The sequence below is a fragment of the Trichechus manatus genome, unplaced genomic scaffold (assembly GCF_000243295.1).
Source record: "Trichechus manatus latirostris isolate Lorelei unplaced genomic scaffold, TriManLat1.0 scaffold00155, whole genome shotgun sequence".
Lineage (NCBI taxonomy): Eukaryota > Metazoa > Chordata > Mammalia > Sirenia > Trichechidae > Trichechus > Trichechus manatus.
Genome location: NW_004444091.1, coordinates 1092020 through 1103967, shown reverse-complemented (window position 1 = coordinate 1103967; position 11948 = coordinate 1092020). Strand labels below are relative to the sequence as shown.

Here is an 11948-nt window from a genome sequence, read left to right as displayed (position 1 = left end):
TGATATTGGGGAAGTTTTCTGTCAGCAGTTCTTCAATGATCCTCTCTGTGTTTTCTGTTTTCTCCCCCTGTTCTGGAACTCCAATCCCTCAAAAAGTCTTGGTTTTGATGGTATCGCACATAACTCTCAGGGTCTCTTCATTTTTCTTTGTTCTGTTTTCTGAGTTTCCTCAGAGTTGTATCCAAGTGTTTTTCCTCAATTCTGCTGATCCTGTCTTCCACCGTTTCAGATCTGCTCCTCTGCCCTTCCATGACACCATCCATCTCTAAAATCTTGCTGTTTATCTTTTGGATTTCTAATTGTTGTTTTGGTATAATTTCTAGTTGTGAATTTATTTTGGTGTTTTGTTCCTGCATTATTTTCCTGAATTCTTCCATTTTTTGTTTATATTTTCCAGGAATTTGTCTGTCTTTTCCATGAATTTGTCTATTTTTCCCCTCATTTTTGTCTGCTTTTTCCTTCAACTCTTGGATAATTCTGAGTATTAGAGATTTGAATTCCTTATCAGGTAGTTCTAGTGCCTTTTCTTCCACTGGAAAGTCATGTGGTGTTTTATTTTGGACGCCTACTGGAACCATCCTGTTCTGTTTTTGTAAATGTTTTGATATTGTCTGCTGTCTTCGGAGCATTTAGTAGTTATTTTTCTCGTTTTTTGATTGTAGATTTGTTTGTTTCATGCTTTGTTTTATTTGGCTATGTTTGAGCCGGCGGGCTTTGTGTTCTTTATTGTTTGCTTGTCTGTGGTCACGATACTTTTCACCTCCTTCTCCAGTTGGCGGGGTCAGTTGCTCAGATATGGTACAGCAGGGCAGGTCTAGCTGAAGTGGAGTTGCTGGGATGGGTTTTTTGTGGCACTTAGTATAGCCAACACAGTGGGTTGGTAATCAGTGCAGGACAGGTTCCGTTAGGCTGTGTCTGTGCTGCTTGGTGGTGTGATATTAAGTGCACAGTGCAGGTAGGCAGGATGGATGGGGGGAGATTGTGATGTGTAGAGCTAAGATGAGTATGGGAGAGAGGAGAGGGGAACAGGAGCCAAAAGCATACAAACATAAAGGAGTGCTAGGGGATCTTGCTGTTGGAGTGGAGAGTTGAGAGACTGTGAAATAGAGAAAAAGTAAAAGGGGAAGAAGAAGAAAAGAATGAGTAAATAAAAGTTAGAAAGAAAAAAGAACAGCAAAGCTCCCAGGGATCCTACTGGTGCGGCTACGAGGTCTGGGGAGGATGTTCCCAGGTGTTGAAGTACAGCCTGGCTAGAAGGCATAGAGTTATTCAGTGCCAGGTATTCAGGGAACAGGAAGAGAAGGAAGGTATAGAGAGGCGAGAAACTGATTAATGAAGAAAGACAAAAAGGGGGAAAAGAAAACAAAACAAATTGAAAAAAAAAGAAAGAACAAGAAAAGCCCCCCAAAAAACAGAAAAAATAAACCATGAGAAAAGAAATGCGCTTAGTTTCCCTCTGCGTGTCTGTGCAAGCTGAGGGAGTAGGTCCCAAGCCGCGTAGCACTGCCCAGCCAGAGTGGGCTCCCAACTTGAGAAAAGAAAAAGAAAACAAACAAAGAATTCAAAGCAAACTAACAAAAAAAAAAAAAAGCCCCGGGATCCCACCAGCATAGTAGCACAGACCGGGAAGTAATTCCACACTCGAACGGAGCTCCACAGCCCCTTAGGAAGCAGCAAAAATGGCGCAAGGAGCCAGGTATTTGAGCGAAAGGAGGGGGAGGTGGTGAGAGATAAGGAAGAAATCAAAAGAAGTGGAGAAAAGCAATAGCAGCCAACAAATGGCACTCAGGGAGTCGGCCAGTGCTGGCATGTGGAATCCAAGCAGCTGGTGCTTCTCGGCCATGAGACTGTGGCTGTGGGAAGCAGAGGAGGCTGAGTGGGGGTGAAGAAGGGTGGGAGTGAAAAAGTGTATATCACCAGTTACTGGTTGTTCTGTCTCCTGCTGGAAGCTCTGTGAAGCTGCTTTCTCATACCCCCATTTGCTGGTCTCTGATAGGAGTCCAAGATGGCAGATCAGTGCTGCGTTAGCTGATAGGGGACCTCTGCATGTATGTCTCCTCACTTTCTGTTCTCTGTCAGTTTCTTATTCCATTTGGTGCTTGGCTGAGTTCTTTATCTCTTCATTTGATGTTTTAGGATTTCAGGATTGCTGTTTTCTCCGTTTGGCTTAGTTTTTCGGATCTTTGCTATGGAGGGACAGTGTGGTGTTTCTGCCTAGAGCACCATGTTGCCAGAAGTCTTATACTATTATTTTTAGCTTCCTGGATGTTTATCTTTGTGGCTTTTGTAAAAATTATGTAACAGTTTTAAAATACTCAATCTGATTACTGTGTTTTTACTAGTGGAATTTAACCTGTTTACATTTATTGAGGATTACTGATGTGCTTAGATTTTTTTCTTGCCAGCCTGCTGGCTTGCTTGCTTGTTTTTTTCTCTCTCTCTTTATTCTTAAGCTGAAATTCACATAACATAAAATTAACATTTCAAAGGTGAAAAATTAAGCAGTATTTAGTACATTCACAATGTTGTGTAACCACCACATGCATCTTGTTTCAAGACTTTTCTGTCACTTCAAAATGAAGCCTCAGACCCATTAAGCAGTCACTCCCCATTCTTCTTATTGCTCCCCCCCACCGGCAACTACCTGTTTTCTGTTTCTATGTATATACCTATTCTTGATATTTCATATAAATGGAATTATACAGCATGTAATGTTTTATATCTGGTTTCTTTCACTTGGCATAATTTTTCAAGGTTCAGCCACGTTCTAGCATATGTCAGTATATCATTCTGTTTTATGGTGGAATAATATTCCATTGTATGTATATACCATAATTTGTTTATCCATTCATCAGTTGATGGACATTTGAGTTATTCCCACTTTTCAGTTATTGTGAATTGTGCTTCTATAAACATTTTCGTACAACGATTTGTTCGAGTACCTTTTTTTCAGTTTTTTTTTGGCATATACCTAGGGGTAAAATTGCTGGGTCATACGGTAATTCTATGGTTAACTTTGTGAAGAACTGCCAACCTATTTTCTGCAGCAGCTGAGCCATTTTACATTCCCACCAGGAATGGACGAGGGTTCCAATTTCTCCATGTTCTTGCCAACACTTGTTATTTTTCTTTTTTTAAAAAAATAATAGCCATCCTAGTGGGTGTGAAATGGTATCTCACTGTGGTTTTAATTTGCATTTCCCTAATGACTAATGAAAGGATCCCTGGTGGCACAATAGTTAAGCACTCGGCTGCTAATGGAAGGGTCGGTGGTTTGAACCCACTCAACGGCTCTGTGGGAGAAAAAACTGGCAATCTGTTCCTGTAAAGATTACAGCCTATGGGGACAGTTCTACTCTGTTCTAGAGGGTCACTATGAGTCAGAATGGCCTCGACAACACACAACAATGACGACTAATGATGTTAAGCACTTTTTCACATGCTTGCTCTTGGCCATTTGCGTATCTTAATTGGAGAAATGTCTATTAAGTCCTTTGCCCATTTGGGCTTTGTTGTTGTTGTTGTTGAGTTGTAAGAGTAATTTATACATTTTGGATATTAGGTCCTTCTCAATATATGGTTTGCAAATAATTTTTTCCCATTCTGTAGGCTGTCTTTTTACTTTCTTGAAAATGTTCTTGATACACAAAAGTTTGTTTGATGAAATCCACTCTATTTATCTTTTGTTTTTGCTGCTCATGCTTTTGATGTCAAATCTAAGAATACATTGCTGAATGCAAAGTCAAGAAGATTCGTCCCTTTGTTTTCTTCTAAGAGTTTTATAGTTTCAGCCCTTATGTTTAGGTTGTTGATTCATTTTGAATTAATTTTTGTATATGGTGGGAGGTAGGGGTCCAATTTCATTCTTTTGCCTGTGGAGATATGCCATTTTATTTGGGATTTCTTATTTACTATGCTTTCTTGTACTGTTTTCTCCATTTCCTGTCTCTTGTTGGGTTAAGTGGAGTTTCTTTGGTCCTAGCGTTTATTCCTTAAAGCAGTGTTCTCAACGGGGGTACTGCTATCATTTTGGGAAGAACTGCTCTTTGTGGTGTGGCACTCTTTGATGTTGTATGGGACATGTAGCATCTTGGCCCTAGACACTAACTTAAAATAGACAACAACCCCCCAGTCTTATGACATACAGAAATGCTTCCACCCCCTTTTTATGGTGGAGAACTATCTGAGGATTCAAAATAATACATTTTATTTCTTTTCTCCCAGTGATTACTTATATTTTAAAGATATATTTAAGCTCATATTTGTCTCTTACCATATAATCAGTGTTTATATTGTCTCAGTGAGCAAATCAAGAATGTAGTATCTTAACTGCCTTCCACACCTGAACCTTATCACCACCTAAGACCAACTGGGATTCTAGTTCCAAATTTTAATACTTGTTGTTGTTAGGTGCCGTTGAGTTGGTTCCAACTCATAGCGACCCTGTGTACAGCAGAACAAAACACTGCCAGGTCCTGCGCCATCCTCACAATTGTTGTTATGCTTCAGCCCATTGTTGCAGCCATTGTGTCAATCCGTCTCATTGAGGGTCTTCCTCTTTTTCGATGACCCTCTACTTTACCAAGCATGATGTCCTTCTCCAGGGACTGGTTCCTTCTGATAACTGCCCAGAATATGTGAGACAAACTCTTGCCATTGTTGCTTCTAAGGAGCATTCTGGCTGTACTTTTTCCAAGACAGATTTGTTCATTCTCCTGGCAGTCCATGGTATATTTTAATACTTACTAATCAATAAATAAATACTTTTAACAATGAATTTACATTTCTTTTCACTACCATTTTTGTATTCCACATCCTATCTCAGATTCAACTTTTTGTGGTTGCTAGAGCACATCATGTGGTAATGCTTTCAGAGAGGGTTTGTGGTGGTGAACTTTCTGTGTCCTCATGTATCTGAAGATGTCTTTTTTATTCCCAAAGGCTGGGTGGAGAATTCAAGGCTTAAGCCATTCCCCTCTAAGCACTTGTGTGCGTCGAATGCCCTTTGTAACAGCAGCACCTAACTCTTAGCAATGTGTACTCTGTGCCAGGTGCGTCCTCAGGGATTTCCACATATTGACCCATTTAATTCTGACATCAACCCTGTAAAGTAGGTCTTATTTCCCATATGACTGATGAGGATACTGAGGCAATGTAAGTAGAAGCCCGGCAGCTGGGAGAGAGCCGGACTGTGGTTCACACCCAGGCCATTGGCCCCCAAGAAGGCAGACATCACACAGGCTTCTGTTGCCCTGTAGGTGATCTGTGTAAACGTGCTCCCTGCAAACATCTGCACTTCCCTTCCCCTGGGCTTCTGACATTTCACACTCTGTACCTAGGTACTGCCTTTTTACCTGATCCTGCCTTGCACTTGGTGGGTTATTTATTTTTTAAATAATATTTTATTTTCGGTGAAGGTTTGCACAGAGTTTAGGTTCCCATTCAACAGTTTGTACACAAATTGTTCAGTGACATTGGTTACATTCTTCACAATGCATGAACATTCTCATTATGTATGTTCTGGTTGTTCCGTTTCCATTAATCTAGTTTCCTGCCCCCTTATGTTCGCATCTTTGTTTCAAAGTCATTGTTGACCGTTTAGTCTCATATGGGTGACAGAGACTAGAGAAACCTTGAGAGCATGGCCCCTGGAGACCCTTATAGCTCAGTAATGAAATCATTCCTAAGGTTCACCCATCAGCCAAAGATGAAACAGGTCTGTAAAACAAAACGAGACTAAAGGGGCACACCAGCCCAGGGGCAAGGACTAGAAGGCAGGAGAGGACAGGAAAGCTGGTGACGGGGAACACAAGGTTGACAAATGGAGAGTGTTGACATGTCGCGGGGTTGGCAACCAATGTCACAGAACAATATGTGTATTGGTTAATGAGAAACTAGTGTGCTCTGTAAACCTTCACCTAAAATACGGTTAAAAAAAGCAGAAAAAAATGCTGTGACGAACATCTTGTGCCTGAAACTGTCCACACAGGGGACTGTTTTCCTAAGACAGAGTCCTAAGGAGGTCAATGTGTGTTTTAAATGCCCATTTCGTCCCCTACCCCCGGGCTCCCCTCCTTCCCCCTGCCAATTGCAGGAAGGAGTGGTGGTCTCCCTGGGCGCCTCTCCTCCCCTCTCCCCACTCATGTGCAGGAAGGAGTGGTGGTCTCCCTGGGCGCCTCTCCTCCCCTCTCCCCACCCACCACCCATGTGCAGGAAGGAGTGGTGGTCTCCCTGGGCGCCTCTCCTCCACTCTCCCCACCCATGTGCAGGAAGGAGTGGTGGTCTCCCTGGGCGCCTCTCCTTCCCCCAACCACGTTGTGCAGGAAGGACCGGTGGTCTCCCTGGGTGCCTCTCCTCACCCCCCTATGTACAGGAAGGAGTGGTGTTCTTCCTGGGTGCCTCTCCACCCCTGCCGCCATGTGCAGGAAGGAGCAGAGGTCTCCCTGAACGTTTCTCCTCTCTGGTGAGCAGAAGAGCTCTTTCAGGAGCCTCTGCCTCTGCTGGCCGCAGAGTGATTCATCTGGGAGTGTGAGCCTGATGAAATGGGATTCCATTCCCAGCAGGGCTGGTCCTATAGTGTGTGCTGGCGAACTTGCTTTACAGGCAACTATAAATCCAGTTTTCACACTACTTCTCCCACCTCCGCCTGGGGAACAGCCATGTCGGGCTGCTGGCCCTGGCAGGAAGGGAGGCCCAGGACACTGTGACTGCAGGGTAGGAGGTGTGGTGACGTGAGGGGGATGCATTTTAAATGTGTAATTGCATTTTTATCATGTGATTACTGCTGCTGCTGCCAGTGAGGGAGCCAGGGAGCTCCTAGTCCAGCTGCTCTTCACTGGAGCTCATGCTTTGATCTGGTCCTGGGAGGGAATTTGATAGAGCAGAGGGGCAGGGAGAGGAGAAGAGGAAGAGGCAGCACCTGTGACATCCTAGGCACCTGACCCAGTAAATCCTCCTGACAGCCATCAGCTGTGCCTTTACCACTCCTGTCCTCATCAGGGAGTCTGACGTCCTAGATTATCTCATGCGACCTTCCGAGGGAGCCATCACTGTGCCCGTTTTACAGATGGGGAGGTGGAGGTCTGGTACCTTGCCAAAGTCAGAGCTCAGGTTTTGTTCTTTGGGGCAGGGTGGGTGCTTTAGTCATAGGAGTGGGGAGAGGGTCTTGGTCTCACAGGTTCTAGAGCCATGCAGAAGGAGCTGAGGAGGGCGGGACATCATGCTTAATGCTCCCCTGCCCTCCCACTCCTCACCTCCCTGGGCCTGGCAGGACAGCCAAGCTTGGCTAGTCCCAGCACCCACCTTCCCTCCTGCCCAGTGTGGAGGTTGCCCTGGAGGAACAGGCTGGAGACCCAGATTGGATTCCTGGCTCTGTGAGTCCTAGCTGTGCGGCCTGAGATCAACCACTTAACCTCGGTCCCTGTAACACCCACCAGATTTTGGCAAGGTTGGGTGAGACAGCTATGTCAGCCTGGTCTCCTGCCTCTGTTCCAAACACAGCCATCAGAGTAAGCCTTCTGAAGCACAGGCAGATCATGTCGTTCTGTGCATAACCTGATGTTGTTCCCTATTTCCCTTGGAGGCTGCCCTGTGAGGCCTAACGTGAGCTGGTCCTTGGTACCTCTTGCTACCATCTCTACCCAAACCTCCTGATGGTCCTATCCTTGGTCTGGCCCTCCCAAGCTCAGGCCTCGTCTTTACTGTTCCACTGTGGCTGGAGGCAGTTGTGAGGGGCTCCTGAATCCAGTGTGGCCTTTCTCACGCTCCTATTCTGGGTCTCAGGGGACTGGGCAGGCTCTGAATGGCAGCCATGTATCTGGGCTCTGCATGGAGGCTCGGGGCAGCTGGCAGTCCTGCGAGAAGAGCTGGGAGAGGGACTGGTGGCCCAAGAGCCAAGGCTGGCTTCTTAAGAGGAGCTGCCTTCAGAGCACTGCCTCCTCAGGGGCTTTGTCTTGTGAAGAGCAGGCACCTGACTGACTGGCCATCTGCTTCCAGGGGCACCTATCATGAGTTCCCCGGAGATGGGAAAGGCCCGAGAACACCTGGATTTCCTGCTCCTGCCTCTATGTCTCCTGAGGCTGGCTCCTCTGGGTACAGTGGATCCCATCCCAAAGGCTTAGGAGAGCAGATGGCTGCTGGGGGCAGGAGCCCAAGGGATGGGGGTGGGGTGGGATCCCTGGTCTCAGGGATCACAGCCACCTCCAGGCCACTGTCCTTATGTGGAGCTTCTGACATCATGGTTGGGGCCACCCTTGGAACCTGTCATATCCAGGTTCTTGTCCAGCAGATTTTATGGTGGGTTTCAGGCATTAGGGGTCGACCTTGTCAGTTCCAGCCCTTGGTTTCTGCGGAGGCAGCCAGACGGCCTCTTGGCCACAGAGCTGAGGGCCAGGGAAGTAGAGTAGCGGGACCGAAGAGCAGAATAGGAAGCTCCCTGCTTGGGAGAGAGGGAGCTGGACCCGCTGTCCTTAGCAGAGAAAGATAAAGCAGGAAAAACGAAAAGTAATTTTAGTGCATTAGGCTAGACATGGGAGAGTGTTTATGGATCATTTAGTTTACGGACGGTGATAGGTTAGTGGTTAGATTATCAGGAAGCCAGTCAGCTTGAAAGGAGGGAATTAATTTATGAGATTGCAAAGGGGAAAATTGTTTGCAAGAAATACAAGGGTTTTGTTGTAATAGCATTGAGTTTAGCAGGAACAACAAGCAGCTGGCAGGCCCAGCTGTCCATCAGGGAGCCATCCACGAGGAGCACCGGTCTGAGGGCTGGGGGTGCTCCAGGCAAGCGCGAGGCTTCAGCTAGGGCTATGGTCCAGCTCCCACCCAGTTCCCCAGCCAGGGAGAAGGCAGCTCCTGTCCTACAAATTACCAGGACTTTGGGGATGATGTTGGAGCTTGGAACTGGTATTGAGGGTTGAGGGTTAGGGAAGGGCTCGGCAACAGGGGACAAGTACAGGGATACCACATGGTCCTAGAACCTCACTACGTGCCGGAGTCACAATGCCCAGAACCTCTAGGAGGGAAACTCCCTGCCTGTGGAGAACCCTGAGGAAGAGGCTCCCAGGCATTTCTTTCTGCCCCCAGGCCACACTTCAAGATCTGGGGGACAGAAGGTGTTGGACTGAATTGTGTCCCTGCAAAACTTATCAACTTGGCTAGGCCGTGATTCCCCGTGTTATGTGGTTGTCCTCCATTTCGTGATCTGATGTGATTTTCCTATGTGTTGTAAATCCTGATGTCTATGATGTTAATGAGGCAGAATTAGAGGCAGTTATGTTAATGAGACAGGACTCAATTTACAGGATTAGGTTGTATCTTGAGTCAGTCTCTTTTAGGATATAAAAGAGAGAAGTGAGCGGAGAGGAGAGGGACTTCATACCACCAAGAAGGAAGAGCCAGGAGCAGAGTGCGTCCTTTGGACCTGGGGTCCCTGCACTGAGAAGCTCCTAGACCATGGGAAGATTGATGCCAGGACCTTACCCTAGAGTCAACGGAGAAAGAAGGCTTTCCCTGGGAATTAGTGCCCTGAATTAGGATTTCTAACCACCTAAACTGTGAGACAAAATGCAGACTTCTACCCTCCTAAACTGTGAGAGAATAAACTTCTGTTTGTTGAAGCCATCCACTTATGGTATTTCTGTTAGAGCAGCTCTAGATAACTGAGACAGGGGGCCTGAGCAGGGGGGCTAGGGACCTGGAGGGTCCCCCATTCATTACACAACATTTTATGTGCCTCAAGATATGCTTAGTGGTTGAGTGACTCAGGCGAGTTGTTGAGCCTGTTGGAACCTCTCTCCGCATCTGAATATCTCAGGGTTCTTGGGATGATTACACAAGATGATGGGTGTAAGGAGCATTTGGCACAGTGCCTGGCACGCGGTTACTGCTTGGGAATAGTCACTATTACTGTTATTATTAATGGCTGGGGAGTTCCGGTGCCTATCTCCTGCCGCTCTGGCTCTGCCCACCCTCTGGGCCTCTCCCTGAGCCCTAGAGCTGTGCTGTACATACTGAAGGCTGGACCTTTCTAGTGCATGCTCATGTTCTGCCCTGTGACTCCACTGTCGCAGCCCTCAGTCTGGTGGGAGAGTCCTGGGTGGGAATGCTCGCCTGGGCCCCTTGGGCCACCTTGAATGGTGTTACTGGGACTCATTCACCTGCAGGGACACCCTTCTCGCTATAGTTGGGTTTGTGCAGGTGGCAGCCCGGACAGCACTTAGTCTACAGAGGGCTCAGTCTCCCTATCACCTTGTGAAGTGTAACTGGTGTTGCTCTCCAGGTGAGGAGATGGAGCCCCGGAAGCTGGCACATCTTGCTCCAGTGGCAGGGCTGGTAGGTGGCTGAGGTCGGGGTGTGCACTCCCCTGGGGCCTGTGGGAGGCAAGGGCCGGGCCTCTGTGTCCATGGCTAGAGGCCAGCTGAGAGAAGTCCCTTTTGGAGCAGCAGCCTGCAAGGAAACAAAAGCATTCTCTCCTCTTTCGCTAATGGGGGGAGCGGGGTGATAAGAGAGCACTCTCATCATCAGCTCTTGCCGGGAAAGGGACCAAGTGTGTTGGGCTGGGCAGGGGACCCAAAAGTGCATTTCCTCTGCCCCGTCTTCGCACTGCCACTGGAAAGCCATTTCCCCAGGTTGGGGGTTTCTGGTTTGAAAGTGATCTGACACTGATGTCGTCTGGGCTTGAAGGAGCTAAGCCACCTGGAAACATTGAGAGATGGCTTGTTTTGTTTTCACCCACATTTACCTTCACAGTAGCCATGATGGGCTGAACTTGACAAAAGTGCCCTATGAGCAGAAGGGCTGCACCGTGGCTCTTGGCCAGGAGGCACTCTGCACAGATTACAAGTGCGGGAAATGGGAAGCCGGCCCCAAGGGAGAGGCCGGGCTCCCCACCTCTGTTGACCAGGGATGGGCGCCCTGGGCTGACTCCTCATGGCGACTCTCACAACTGCAGATACGGGTTTCAGAACCAGCTAATTAAAACTAATTGTGACATCACCGGTGTATTTCACTGGTGACATTACTGCCAGTGGGTGTTCTACTGCTGCACCCCGAGCTCATATTGGAGGGCTAGGGGACAGGGAGAGGGCAGGATCATGGTGCACATGTGCGCTCTGGAAGCCCCATGTTCTCAGGAGGTGGGAAGCCCTGGGCACCTCTAAGTGTTCAGTCAGACAAGTGTGGTTTAGGTATTGCCTTGCCTGGCTGGGGAGGGCTGTGTGGAAACCAGTAGCAGCCTTAGGCCTTGATGGAGGAAACTTTGTTGTGGGGTCCCGCCCTGTGTTGGGATGGAGCCATTATGAGAGCCAGCATGTCACACTCTGTCACACCTCACTGGGCAAGCAGCAGGAGTGGCTCCGAGGGGTATAGAGGGGTATAGGCTGGATTCCAAAACAAGGGGCAGAAAAAGCCAGGTTGATCAGATTTAGCTTTTATTAGGGAACTTATATACAGAGGTGAACACCAAGATTCTGGTGAAGGACAGCGAAGCATCGAGTGTCACCGGGTAGAGGTCTGTGCAGGGCAGTGTGGGGTGTGGGTTTATATACCCAGTGCTTATGTGCAAGGATACGTGCAAGGGGACCAGGAAAAAACACATGTAATCTATGATGGATGGGGTTGTTTCTGTACTCGTTAATGCGTGCCAGTTGACGGTACCATGGAGTCAGGTGTTTGGTGTGTTTTTTCCTGACCCAGGTCAACGTCCAGTTAGGTACTCTAGTTCTCTCCCAGAGTCCTTCGCGGGAAGGCCCCATCTTGTATCGTCCATGGCCCTCACAGTCTCCCAGTGCTTCAGGCCTTTCTCCCACTGCCAGCTGGACGCTGCTCGATGCAGTGACATCTGCCAGTCTGAGTTTTCATTTACTGGCTATGTGATTTCAAGGATTTTTTTTTTTTTTTTTTATATTTTATTGTACTTCAGGTGAAGGCTTACGTAACAGATAGTTTCT

General features: G+C 47.5%; 1 protein-coding gene across 1 annotated transcript in view; it reads left to right on the top strand.

The window, feature by feature from the left end:
* The window catches only part of GRID1 (glutamate ionotropic receptor delta type subunit 1), a 1005377-nt gene that overhangs the window by 53028 nt on the left and 940401 nt on the right, over positions 1-11948 (top strand). The gene's annotated exons all lie outside the window — the stretch shown is intronic.